This window comes from Rutilus rutilus, assembly GCF_951802725.1.
Source record: "Rutilus rutilus genome assembly, chromosome: 1".
In the NCBI taxonomy this organism is placed as follows: Eukaryota; Metazoa; Chordata; class Actinopteri; order Cypriniformes; family Leuciscidae; genus Rutilus; species Rutilus rutilus.
Window position 1 is genome coordinate 60609052 of NC_140209.1, and position 10282 is coordinate 60619333.

General features: G+C 38.8%; 1 long non-coding RNA gene across 1 annotated transcript; it reads left to right on the forward strand.

Annotated features, from left to right (window-relative positions):
* Positions 1-211: 211 nt before the first annotated feature.
* On the forward strand, positions 212-7322 carry LOC311296658. Its single transcript, XR_014628654.1, has 3 exons — positions 212-451; positions 4713-5018; positions 5335-7322. It is a non-coding gene; the product is annotated as an uncharacterized lncRNA (long non-coding RNA).
* Positions 7323-10282: the final 2960 nt, after the last annotated feature.

The following is a 10282-nucleotide window of genomic DNA, read 5'->3' on the forward strand; positions in this document are numbered from 1 at the left end:
AGGTTAATGAAACACCATGAGGTGTTGGATGTTTGAGAGAATCTCTTAATAAGTCAAAGGATGGGAGGTATATAAATATTCCATGCAATCCCTTTATTTAATGGATATTTCAAGAAAAGCCGAGGCACAGACTATAATGGCAAATAGGTTTGCTTTTTGAAATCCCTTTTAAAGCCAAAGATGGATAGTCTGACATTGTTTAGGGCAAAAAGATAGACGAAAGGGGTGAACAAAACTTGTCAGTTACAGGGTGGGCAAGCGGATACTTGTTGTCAGCTTTAGGGAAAATTCTCCTCTTCATAGTCAGTGAGTCAGAAGGAGTGTAGACCGAGACTGACGAAACTTTCTTCTTCCACTCAGCACATATCTACCAACTTCTGAAAAACAAAAAAAAAGATGTTAGTCATTATGGCATTTTTAATTGTTCTCCTGGTATCAGGAAACACCGAAGGTAAGACATTTCAGACATTTAGTTCTTCATAAGTTAATTGATGACTTCCCTTGCATAAATGTATTATGGTTCACCAAACTACTTTAAAGAAGTGCTCTTATTTTGATGTGTTGACTAACATACTAAAAAACACATATAAAGTACCTGATTGTAATTTTAACTGCAGTGTGGTTTCTGATATTACATTTAAAGTTAATATATTTTAAATGTACCAAATTGCAAATTCATTGACCATGTTTAATTCAAACACATGACATACACGTTTCGATAGATATTGCATTATTCATTCTCAGAAAAAAAGGTACAAAAGCTGTCTCTGCGGCGGTACCTTTACAAAAGGTATGCCTTTGTACCTAAAGAGTGCATATAAGTCCCTCAAAGGTACATATTGGTACCAAACGTGTACATATTAGAACCCTTTTGAAGGGTACTGTCCCAGTGACAGCTTTTGTTCCTTTTTTCCTGAGAGTGTTGCATTAAGTATATTTTAAGCTTGTCAGTACATTCAGCAGTAGGGGAGCGCGGGGCACAACCTAACGCGGGGTTAAATGTTAAACTATTAAACTATTAGAAAAAGGCTTAAACTATTTTTTTACACAGCGGGGTTAGGTGTAGCACAGTGTTACAACTAAGCCGCCAAGTGTACAACGATAATGTAACGAAAACAGGGAGCCACACAACTTTTCAGGTTTGAGTATTTATTTATATATTTATTTTGCCACATTTAACTTTGTTGGACTTTCACAAACAATGTTGGAATTTAAATGTCAAAGTATGATTTTTTTTTCACATGTGTTTACTATGCATTTTTCACTTGTTTATTTATTAAGAATAGCCTGTTTTTCATGCAATAAACCCTTTAAAATGTGATTTTAAGCTTGTTTTTATTATTATGGCTGTTATTATTATTAATAATAATAATTTTGCAAGCAGTTGCCACACACAAATATAATTCAATTGCAATTAAAATATTTGATGATTTTATTTATTGCAAAATCTGTGCAGCCCTTTCCTATATCTCTATCCATGATACTGATCCATAATAAGGATGATTGGATGATGGATGGATGTATGGATATCTATCTATACAGATGTACAAACAATATAAAACTTTACAAATAAACTAGTACTGAATTATGTGTGTTACACACAAGTGTTACAACTAACCCCTCTGTTACAATTAACCCTGCATATGGGGTAAGTTGTAACATTTGCACTTTCAATGCACCTGTACGAAAATGGTAGGTCCTAGAAAAAAAACTTTAAGTGTCCATTTGTAGCAGAGAAGTGTATGTTGCCTTTGTAAATAAAAAAGATTAATCTAACTTAATTATTTTTTTTAAATAATTGAGCCAAAACCAAAATGTGTTACCAAAAAAACCCAAATCCTTCCCTTTTAGTCAGTCACTACGAGTTACGTCAGAGACTGACAAATAGGGGTTTCGCAACAGAGCCCTATGACCTTCGCGTTTCAGCGGATTCATGACCCTGCTGCTGGTCTGTGCAGTGGTTTACACACGGCTCGTGTTTCTCCCCTGGGCGTTTCAGCACTGCTGAAAGAGTTTTTCTTTTCTAAAAGAGCTGGACGGGGACGTTTTAAAAAAAAGATGTCTCGCCCTTGTGTTTCTGGATGTGGGCGCATGGTCCATCTGCCTGATGGTCATGAGCGCTGCCTAGCCTGTTTGGGCTTTAATCACGCCCAGGCAGTGCTCGTGGATGAGTCATGTTTCCATTGCGGGAACATGTCCATCGCGGTGTGAAACCTTTAGAACCTGAAGCTAAAATACTTTTTCACATATTTAGATTTTTTGACTGTTACACTCTAAAACAATGTGCCATCTTCATGTGCAAGGTGTCATCTTTTCAGAAAAAAAAATAGCTATCAACAAATTACAGTTATTGACAATTACTGTGTGTGATGAGTTTGTAAATATAAATTAAATAGACAAAAAAAAAAAAAACGAGAATACATTCACTGATTTTTATTTAGAAAAAACAGAACAATCACAAACGAAAGAAACTAACACTTTAAAGTTGAAAAATGAAGTATAATACATATAAAAGTCTTTTTTGTGACATTGGGTTGCATAGTTTTCATTTAAGACACTTTTTTTCATACACGCACACACACAAATGCATGCATACATAGGCACGCACACATACACATGCGCACACCACATGCTTAGAAAAGTGAAAGATTAACTGAAAGTTAATGAAAGTTTCAAATCATTCCAATCCCCTCTTCTGCTGTCTACCACTTCTTTCGCCATGTATTTGTTTCATTTCTTTTATTATTTATGCAGTCCAAAACACTCTAACCTGCCGCGCTTCATATCTCTCTGTTCACATCCTTCCTTCCCGCTCTGCCAGAAAGCTGCTGTCATTTGCTGACAGAAAGCATGAACATACAATAATAAGCCGTTTAAAGCGCATGGTGTCTACTGTCAGGGGCAATTTCAATGGTTTTGATAGTGTAAACGGTTGAAGAGTTACAGTAAAATTAATACAGCTTGCTGGTATGTGTCGCCCGACGACACAGCCGATTTAAAAGGGTTAAGTTCAAGACTCAATGACCTCCGTGGAGGTAGAGTCCCCTCTGCCACACTCCAATTTATCTCCTCCTTGAGAGGGGATACTTTGGCTGGAGGCCAGCGTGATCTGAGGGTTATGGTGTGGAACAACCCGACGAATCTTCATCTGGCCACACCCCCCTGCACATTGCAAGCCGTGGAGCTTCCGGATGAGCCTGGTTCCTCTCGGTGACCCAGCGTTTCATCCGGGTCTCCGCTGGATGATGCCATGTCGCTCACAGCATCACAAGGCGGGCTCGATTCTTCTGGAGATGAGGATTCGGCTGCGTTGCCTCCCTAGGGAGTGCCAGCGTTGCCCGAGTCGGATGCCCAACGAAATGCATCAGGAGGTCACCAGATCGTGGAAGTCCCCGTTGACGTCCCCCGGCGTCCTCTGCCTTCTCTTCCCTCGATGGCGCGGCGGCCAACGAGTACACTGGGGTCCCCCAGCTGGAGCGCGCTGTGGCGATGCAATTGTGTGATCCAAAGCACCCCTGTAGGTTTTCGCCCATTCTCGTGGTCAAAATCTATAGAGCTGCGGGGCAGGCCAGCTCCGCTCTGCATGCCATGGCCATCCTTCCAGTCCATCAGGCGAAGGTGCTCAGGCACATGCACGAGGGAAGGGCTGACCCGGGGCTCATGCAAGAGCTGCGCACTGCTACCGACCTCGCTCTACGGACGACAAAGGTCATTGCGCGATCCCTTGGTCAGGTGATGTCCATCTGTGTGGTCCAGGAACGACATCTATGGCTCAACCTGGCCGATATGCTGGAGGCTGAGAGAACTCGTTTTCTCAACTCCCCCACATCCCAAGCAGGGCTCTTCGGCGGTGAGGGCGAGGACTTCGCCCAACAGTTCTCGACCGCCCAGAAGCAGACTGAGGAAATAAAGCATACCCTGCCCCGACGGCCAGCTGCTGCCTCCACCCAGCCGTCGGTGCAGCCCCCTCAGTCTGCTTCCCGCCGAGGCTGGCCTCCTGCAACTCCCGACCCTCCTGCTCGGCCCAAGCAGCAGCCTTTACCCGGGCCGAAGCAAGGAAGGCGGCACAGCCCGTCTCCGCCCCTAAGCCTGCCAAACACAAGACTAAGTGGCGCTCCTGAGACGGGCAGCTCGGAGCAAGGGCGCAGTTCTTTCCAGGAGCTGGTAGCAGGACCACTTCTTCCCCCGGTGGAGGGCCAGGGGACAATCTTTTGTTCTCCTTCCCCCGCCGCTGGCCTCACGGTCGGCGGCACCCAAAAATTGTTAAAGAAAGAACTGACTCACCTTCCTCTGAGCCCCAAGAGGCCGTGGCTGGCAGTGTGCGATGCTATGTCTTGCCACTCTCGTCACCCTCTGTCGCCAGACCCCTGTCAGAGCAGGCCACCGCGGAACGCTCGTCTTTCCCTGGCCTCCTCTGTCAGGACACGGAAGTTGACCACGCCCCCACACCGGGACAAGGAAGTTTCTCTACAACTTATTATGACTACAATGTTTGAGGGAAATTTTCATGCTGTTAACAATGTAATTAATTGTTTTGCATTTTTACCACATAGCATGGGTTTAAAATTTTTTTGACAACATTTGAAAACCTTTGATTTTCTTTTTGATGTTCAACCTTTGATATTAAGGAATTATTTTGCTTAGCATATATTAAGTTGTCAGAATGCATAGAAATGTTTCAGCCAATGCTAACATTGTTTTATGACATGCAGATGAAAAGTTGCTGGATGCTTTCCCACACCAGACAATGAATTGCAATGAGAGGACTGTCTTACAGTGCAACATCAGCACATCAATGGAGTTTCAAATTGTTGCAATATACTGGAAAAAACAAGCAGAAGAAGGTTTTGAATGTGATCCAACATCTAACAACAACCCTCCAGGATTTGAGTGCAACTACACAAGGGAAGCATTAACATTAACTATTTTACATCCTACACCAGAAAACATAGATGCATATTTTTGTTGTATAAAGACGGACTCTGGACATGGATCAGAGAAAATCAGCGTTTCTTTAGGTCAGTTCATTGTTCCATTATTATTATGTTCATTTATCAGTACAAAGTTGCATGCATGATGCATATTTTAATGAATTCATGAATATTTGAATGTACGAGTGAATCAATCACTTAATATGTAGAAAATGCTACATCCTTATGAAAAACTTAAAAAGTAATATTTAAAAAATAATTTAACATAAGTTTAAAATGTGTCAACCTTCTTTGTATTTTTAAAACATTTGTATTCAATTTAACTAAATGAATTTTATTTCAGAATATAAAAACATCACATCATTAACCCTGGTAATTTGTGTCTGTAAATGTATTTACGCAGGAGAGTGCAGTGGAGAATTCTTCCCAAATATGGCTGGGCCCGGACAAATGGAATGTAGCTTTAATAGTGTGTATCCGGATGGAATAATAAACTGGTTTCATTACGACAAGAACGTGACTTCCAACTCTAATATCAAAAGCCTGAAGAACTCAGATGGAACATTCAACATCTCAAGTATCCTAAACATTCAAGACAATGAAGAGAGATATAACTGCTCTCTGTGGTCAATCAAAAATGGACGATACCTTAAAAATCAAGAGTTTGAAGTGGGAGAGGGAGTGGAAATTGGTGTTAGTGTTGGTGTTGGTGCTAATTTAAGTCAAGTTAACAGGACCAGTACACAGAATTGTTTATCATGGACTCTTCTCCTTCTTGCCTTGATGTTTTCATTGAGAACCTGTTTGTCTTTATAATCTTTATAAATCAACTCGACTCCTATCCAAATATCACAATATAAAAAAAAAATAAAAAAAGATCTGGTGGGTTTAAATAAATGAAATTTGCAAGATATATTGATCATCTAATTAATATGTTCAGGGGAAGAACTGCCTGCCATGCAGAAAATCTAGATCTAGGGAAATTTAAGGCTAGGGAATCGTAACACTTTACTTGCTCATGGATGCAGTTGGTCTGACACTCCCAGCCATGTTGGCATGACTTATTGTGAGGAGAGGGATAAGTTATTTCTTGAATGGGCAGTCTTCATTGAAACTCATTCGACCTCCTAAAGAGAGAGAAAGAGTGCAGAAAGACTAAAAACTGTTTTTTTTTAAACTAAACTAGCATCTGGTTATGGTAGCTATTGATGTGGTAACTCATGTTTTCTAACTGCAAATAGAGTCTAACTATATGTATTATCTAACAATTTACATTAACTATAACACACAACCTAAAATACCACTACTAGCTCGATTCCTGAGAGGTCAACTAAAGCGTTAAAACGCTGTTAAAAACTTACCAAACACTGAAATTAATGGGGTTCAACATTGTGGAACTCTTCACAGACATCAACAATCAGCTTTTTTATTTTGTATTTTATCAACAATCAGCATACAAAACTCAACAATGGTGACATTATTCGTGCTGCAGTGCATGATGGGTGCCATCATACAAAACTCACTCATGGCTCCCAGCATATATTGTGGCATTCATAAATTATGAAGCTGAATTCTTTTACTCTCTCTCTCATTAACCATTTCAGTCGAATTCCATGATTCTATGGCCACCTCTGGCCATACGTGAGAAACTGTCCATACATTGGCAATATTTTTTTTCAGGTAGGTTGCCAGGTATTTCCCAAATCCTCCCCAATACATGGCTTGAGTCTCACACACACACATTCACACCTACAGACAATTTAGCGTCTCCAATTCACCTAAACTGCATGTTTTGGATTGCGAGAGAAACCCACACAGACACAGGGAGAACATGCAAACTCCACACAGAAAGGACTCAGCCAGAGTCCTCTCCTCAGCTCAGCTCAGCTCAACTCAGCCAGAGACTCGAACCAGGGACATCTTGCTGTGAGGTGACAGTGCTACCCACTGAGCCACTGAGCCTCCCTATTCTTTTACTATTTATATTTAAATATGTTTTGATCGTTGTCACCATTGCTGACGTTTGTGAGTGTTGATGTCTAAGAGTGTATACATTTTAACATAAAAGATGTTGTAAAATGTTTCACTCTTCATGTTTTCAGTGTTAATGCATTACAATACTCTTTCTATTACAAAGGTTGAATTTATATGTGTGGGGTTTTTTTTCTATTCATTAATGCTTCTTTTTTTTTGTTGTTGTTTTTTTTTAGTTAGTCATGAAACTAGTTATTTAAATCACTTTAATGCAGTCATTTACGACCCTTAAAGCAGACATGTTGATATGTTTTTTTCATTATCTCTTTCTTTGTAATTGCAGAAATGTTCTCTGAAAAGGCTATTGTAATTGCATTAAAAACATTAAAACTCAAGGGCCAAGAGCCCAACTAAAGGAAACACTGATCACCATAATGATGACTCCAAAACATCTGTTTAGATGTCTGTTTAGGAAAACGATTAAAGAAAAATTTGCATATACACATTATGCATCAATTACCCATGTACCTTTGTGTGACATATGCTGTCAGCTATTGACTGTTTTCTATAACAGGAATGGGGTCTTCCTCAAGGTGGTGCTTGGTGGCACTGAGTCGCTTTCAAATATCAGTTAGGAAAGCTATGCAAACTATTTAGCTTTGTGATTTAATTGTTTCTCCTTGTTTCATTCTGTATTTTGTTTTTGAATTAGTCCTATTTAAAAAAATATATATATATATATATATATATATATGCTGTTGGTAAAATTATATGTATATAACAGTATATTGGGCAAATTTTCTCTATATATATATGCTTTTGTTCCCATGAAGACACATTCTTTTTTTATTTTTATTTTATTTTTATAAATACAGCTTTTGGCTTGTGGTAGACAATCTAATTTGACCATTATTTCTTAAATTGAAAAGCAAACTACTGTCAAACTGAATAAGTCACAAACATATAGTCCATATAATGTTATCAGAGAGTATCGTACCTCTAGCCACTGAATGATTTTGCATGATTTGTCTTAATGCTTCTGCACTTTTTGACATCATGCCCATACACACAGATCAATGATGCCTTCTTTCCCCACTTCACAAGCCACCACAAAGATTTCCATCTGAAATCCCATAAGTACTCAAACACCCTCATATAAGCTTATGTGATTTTCACTAGTACATTTCACTACTCCTAGAAGTTTCATGCAGTTTTACAAAACCCCACTAGGAGGCAGATTCACACTTCACTATTTATCACTGGCATTGTGGTTCTCAACTGGTTTTGCACCAGGATGCTGATTTTACATTGAAGACCAAGTGATGACCCAACACAGTAACACAATAATGAATGATGCTTTTGATGCCTACAACACAATAAATGAGAAATACTTTCTCTTCTCAAAACTAATGAAATTTGATTTATGCTTATTTGCTAATTTCAAAAGTAGGTCTAATTAGTGTTATTTAAAAAATGTATATAAACTTTAATTCAAGGCGCAATGGCACAAGAAAAACAAAGACACAGCATTGGCATATGGCTCCTGATAGCAACAAAGTTTGAGCCAAGTCTGGTTTAGTATTTAATACTTGTGGTTTTGTTCTGGCAGGCATCGCAAGAACCTTTGATAACACTTTAGAATATTCTTCCGTCATTAATGGGTTATTACATAACATTAGTTACTACTATTAACTAACAAGAAACTCTGATTAACAAATTAGTGTGTAATAGTGCTCAGTTGAATGTGGTAGTTCACTATTATAAAAAAGCAACTAGCACTGACATCCCTGTGAACTCTTCTGCACAACTGAATACCATATTGACTTGTTTGGTTTTAAATGGGAGATGATCCATTTTTTTATTTGTTAACACACAATGTAGTTCAATAGAGCAGACAGAAACACCAGCCATGGTGAATCATCTTCACTTTGGGAGGAAGGATAGGTTTGTCTGATCACAGGAGGCTCTCAGGGACCATTTCCTTTTGCCTGGAGATCATGTCATGGATAGAAGATTTATATGAAGAAGAGCACAGTTAGAGTAAGTCGGTGCCAGAGAGCTACTTTAAACAGATATTAAGATTACACTCTATGTACAGTAAGCATCAATTCATGCAAACGGCACTCATCATCACATTATCTTTGTATTGAATTTTATTACATTAATAAAATGCATTGTGTAAAACTTTTTCATTGTCAATGTTGTTAACTGAATAATTATAGAGGGAAGTATCTGAGGAGTCTGTCTCATGAATACCGGTACATGTGTGTTTTGTCTTGTACATTTTGCTGTTTTTATTTTTAGCTTAATTTGATTAGGCACTTTCTTAAAGGGACCCTATCTTGCTATTTTAAAGGTTCTTAATTTTGTTTTAGAGGTCTCCTACAATAGGCTTTAATGTTCTCATAATTGCAGCATCACCTCTTTTCTTTAAATGTTTCAATAAAGGATTCAATCTCTCTAAACCCCTATTACCCCTGCTCTGATTGGTCAGATATCCCAGTCTGTTGTGATTGGTCTACTCTGCTCTGATTGGTCAGATATCCCAGTCGGTTGTGATTGGTCTATTCTGCTCTGATTGGTCAGATATCCCAGTCTGTTGTGATTGGTCTACTCTGCTCTGATTGGTCAGATGGCCACATATGTTGTGATTGGTCTACTCTGCTCTGATTGGTCAGACATCCCAGGCTGACAGCTTACAGCACATGCTAGAAATTCCTATTAGCATATATGAATTTCAGCTCAGGATCCTCCTCAGTGCTTGTATGCATAGTAATATGAACAGTACCGATGGTGACAGCTTTGACATATCAATTTGAACACAAGTCCTCATTCTTTAGACCTTTAACATTCACAAACAGTATTACACGTTATTACACACCACATGAGAGGTAATATACAAAAAAACTCAATTAAATAAAAATGTTATGCAAATCTGCTAATGAAACAAAACTACTATTTGCTTATGATATTTGCTTATCTTGTCAATGAATCTTCTTTTTGGAATGTTTTGATACTCTTTGATCTTAAGGCTTTAACAGATGTAAAGTGGGTCAAATATATTCTTATTCATAAAACGAGTAAAAAAAAAAAAAATCAATAATGTGAAAATAGGAATATAAAATTGACTATTGCCTTGTTTCTCAGTAGGTTAGAGGTTTAAGCTCCTCTGCAGTGAGTTTCATTGATTGTGGCTCTCAAAGCCCAGTATCACACAGTCACACACACCTGAGCTTCTGCCGGCAGAGTCAGCGTTGCCATGGTGAACGCAGGTTTACAATGCTTCTCGCTCGCGAGGAAACATTTCTGAATGCCAGCTACACAACAACAGCTGATTAGCTCCACTTATTTTATTCTCTCCAAATGCTCTCTAATTA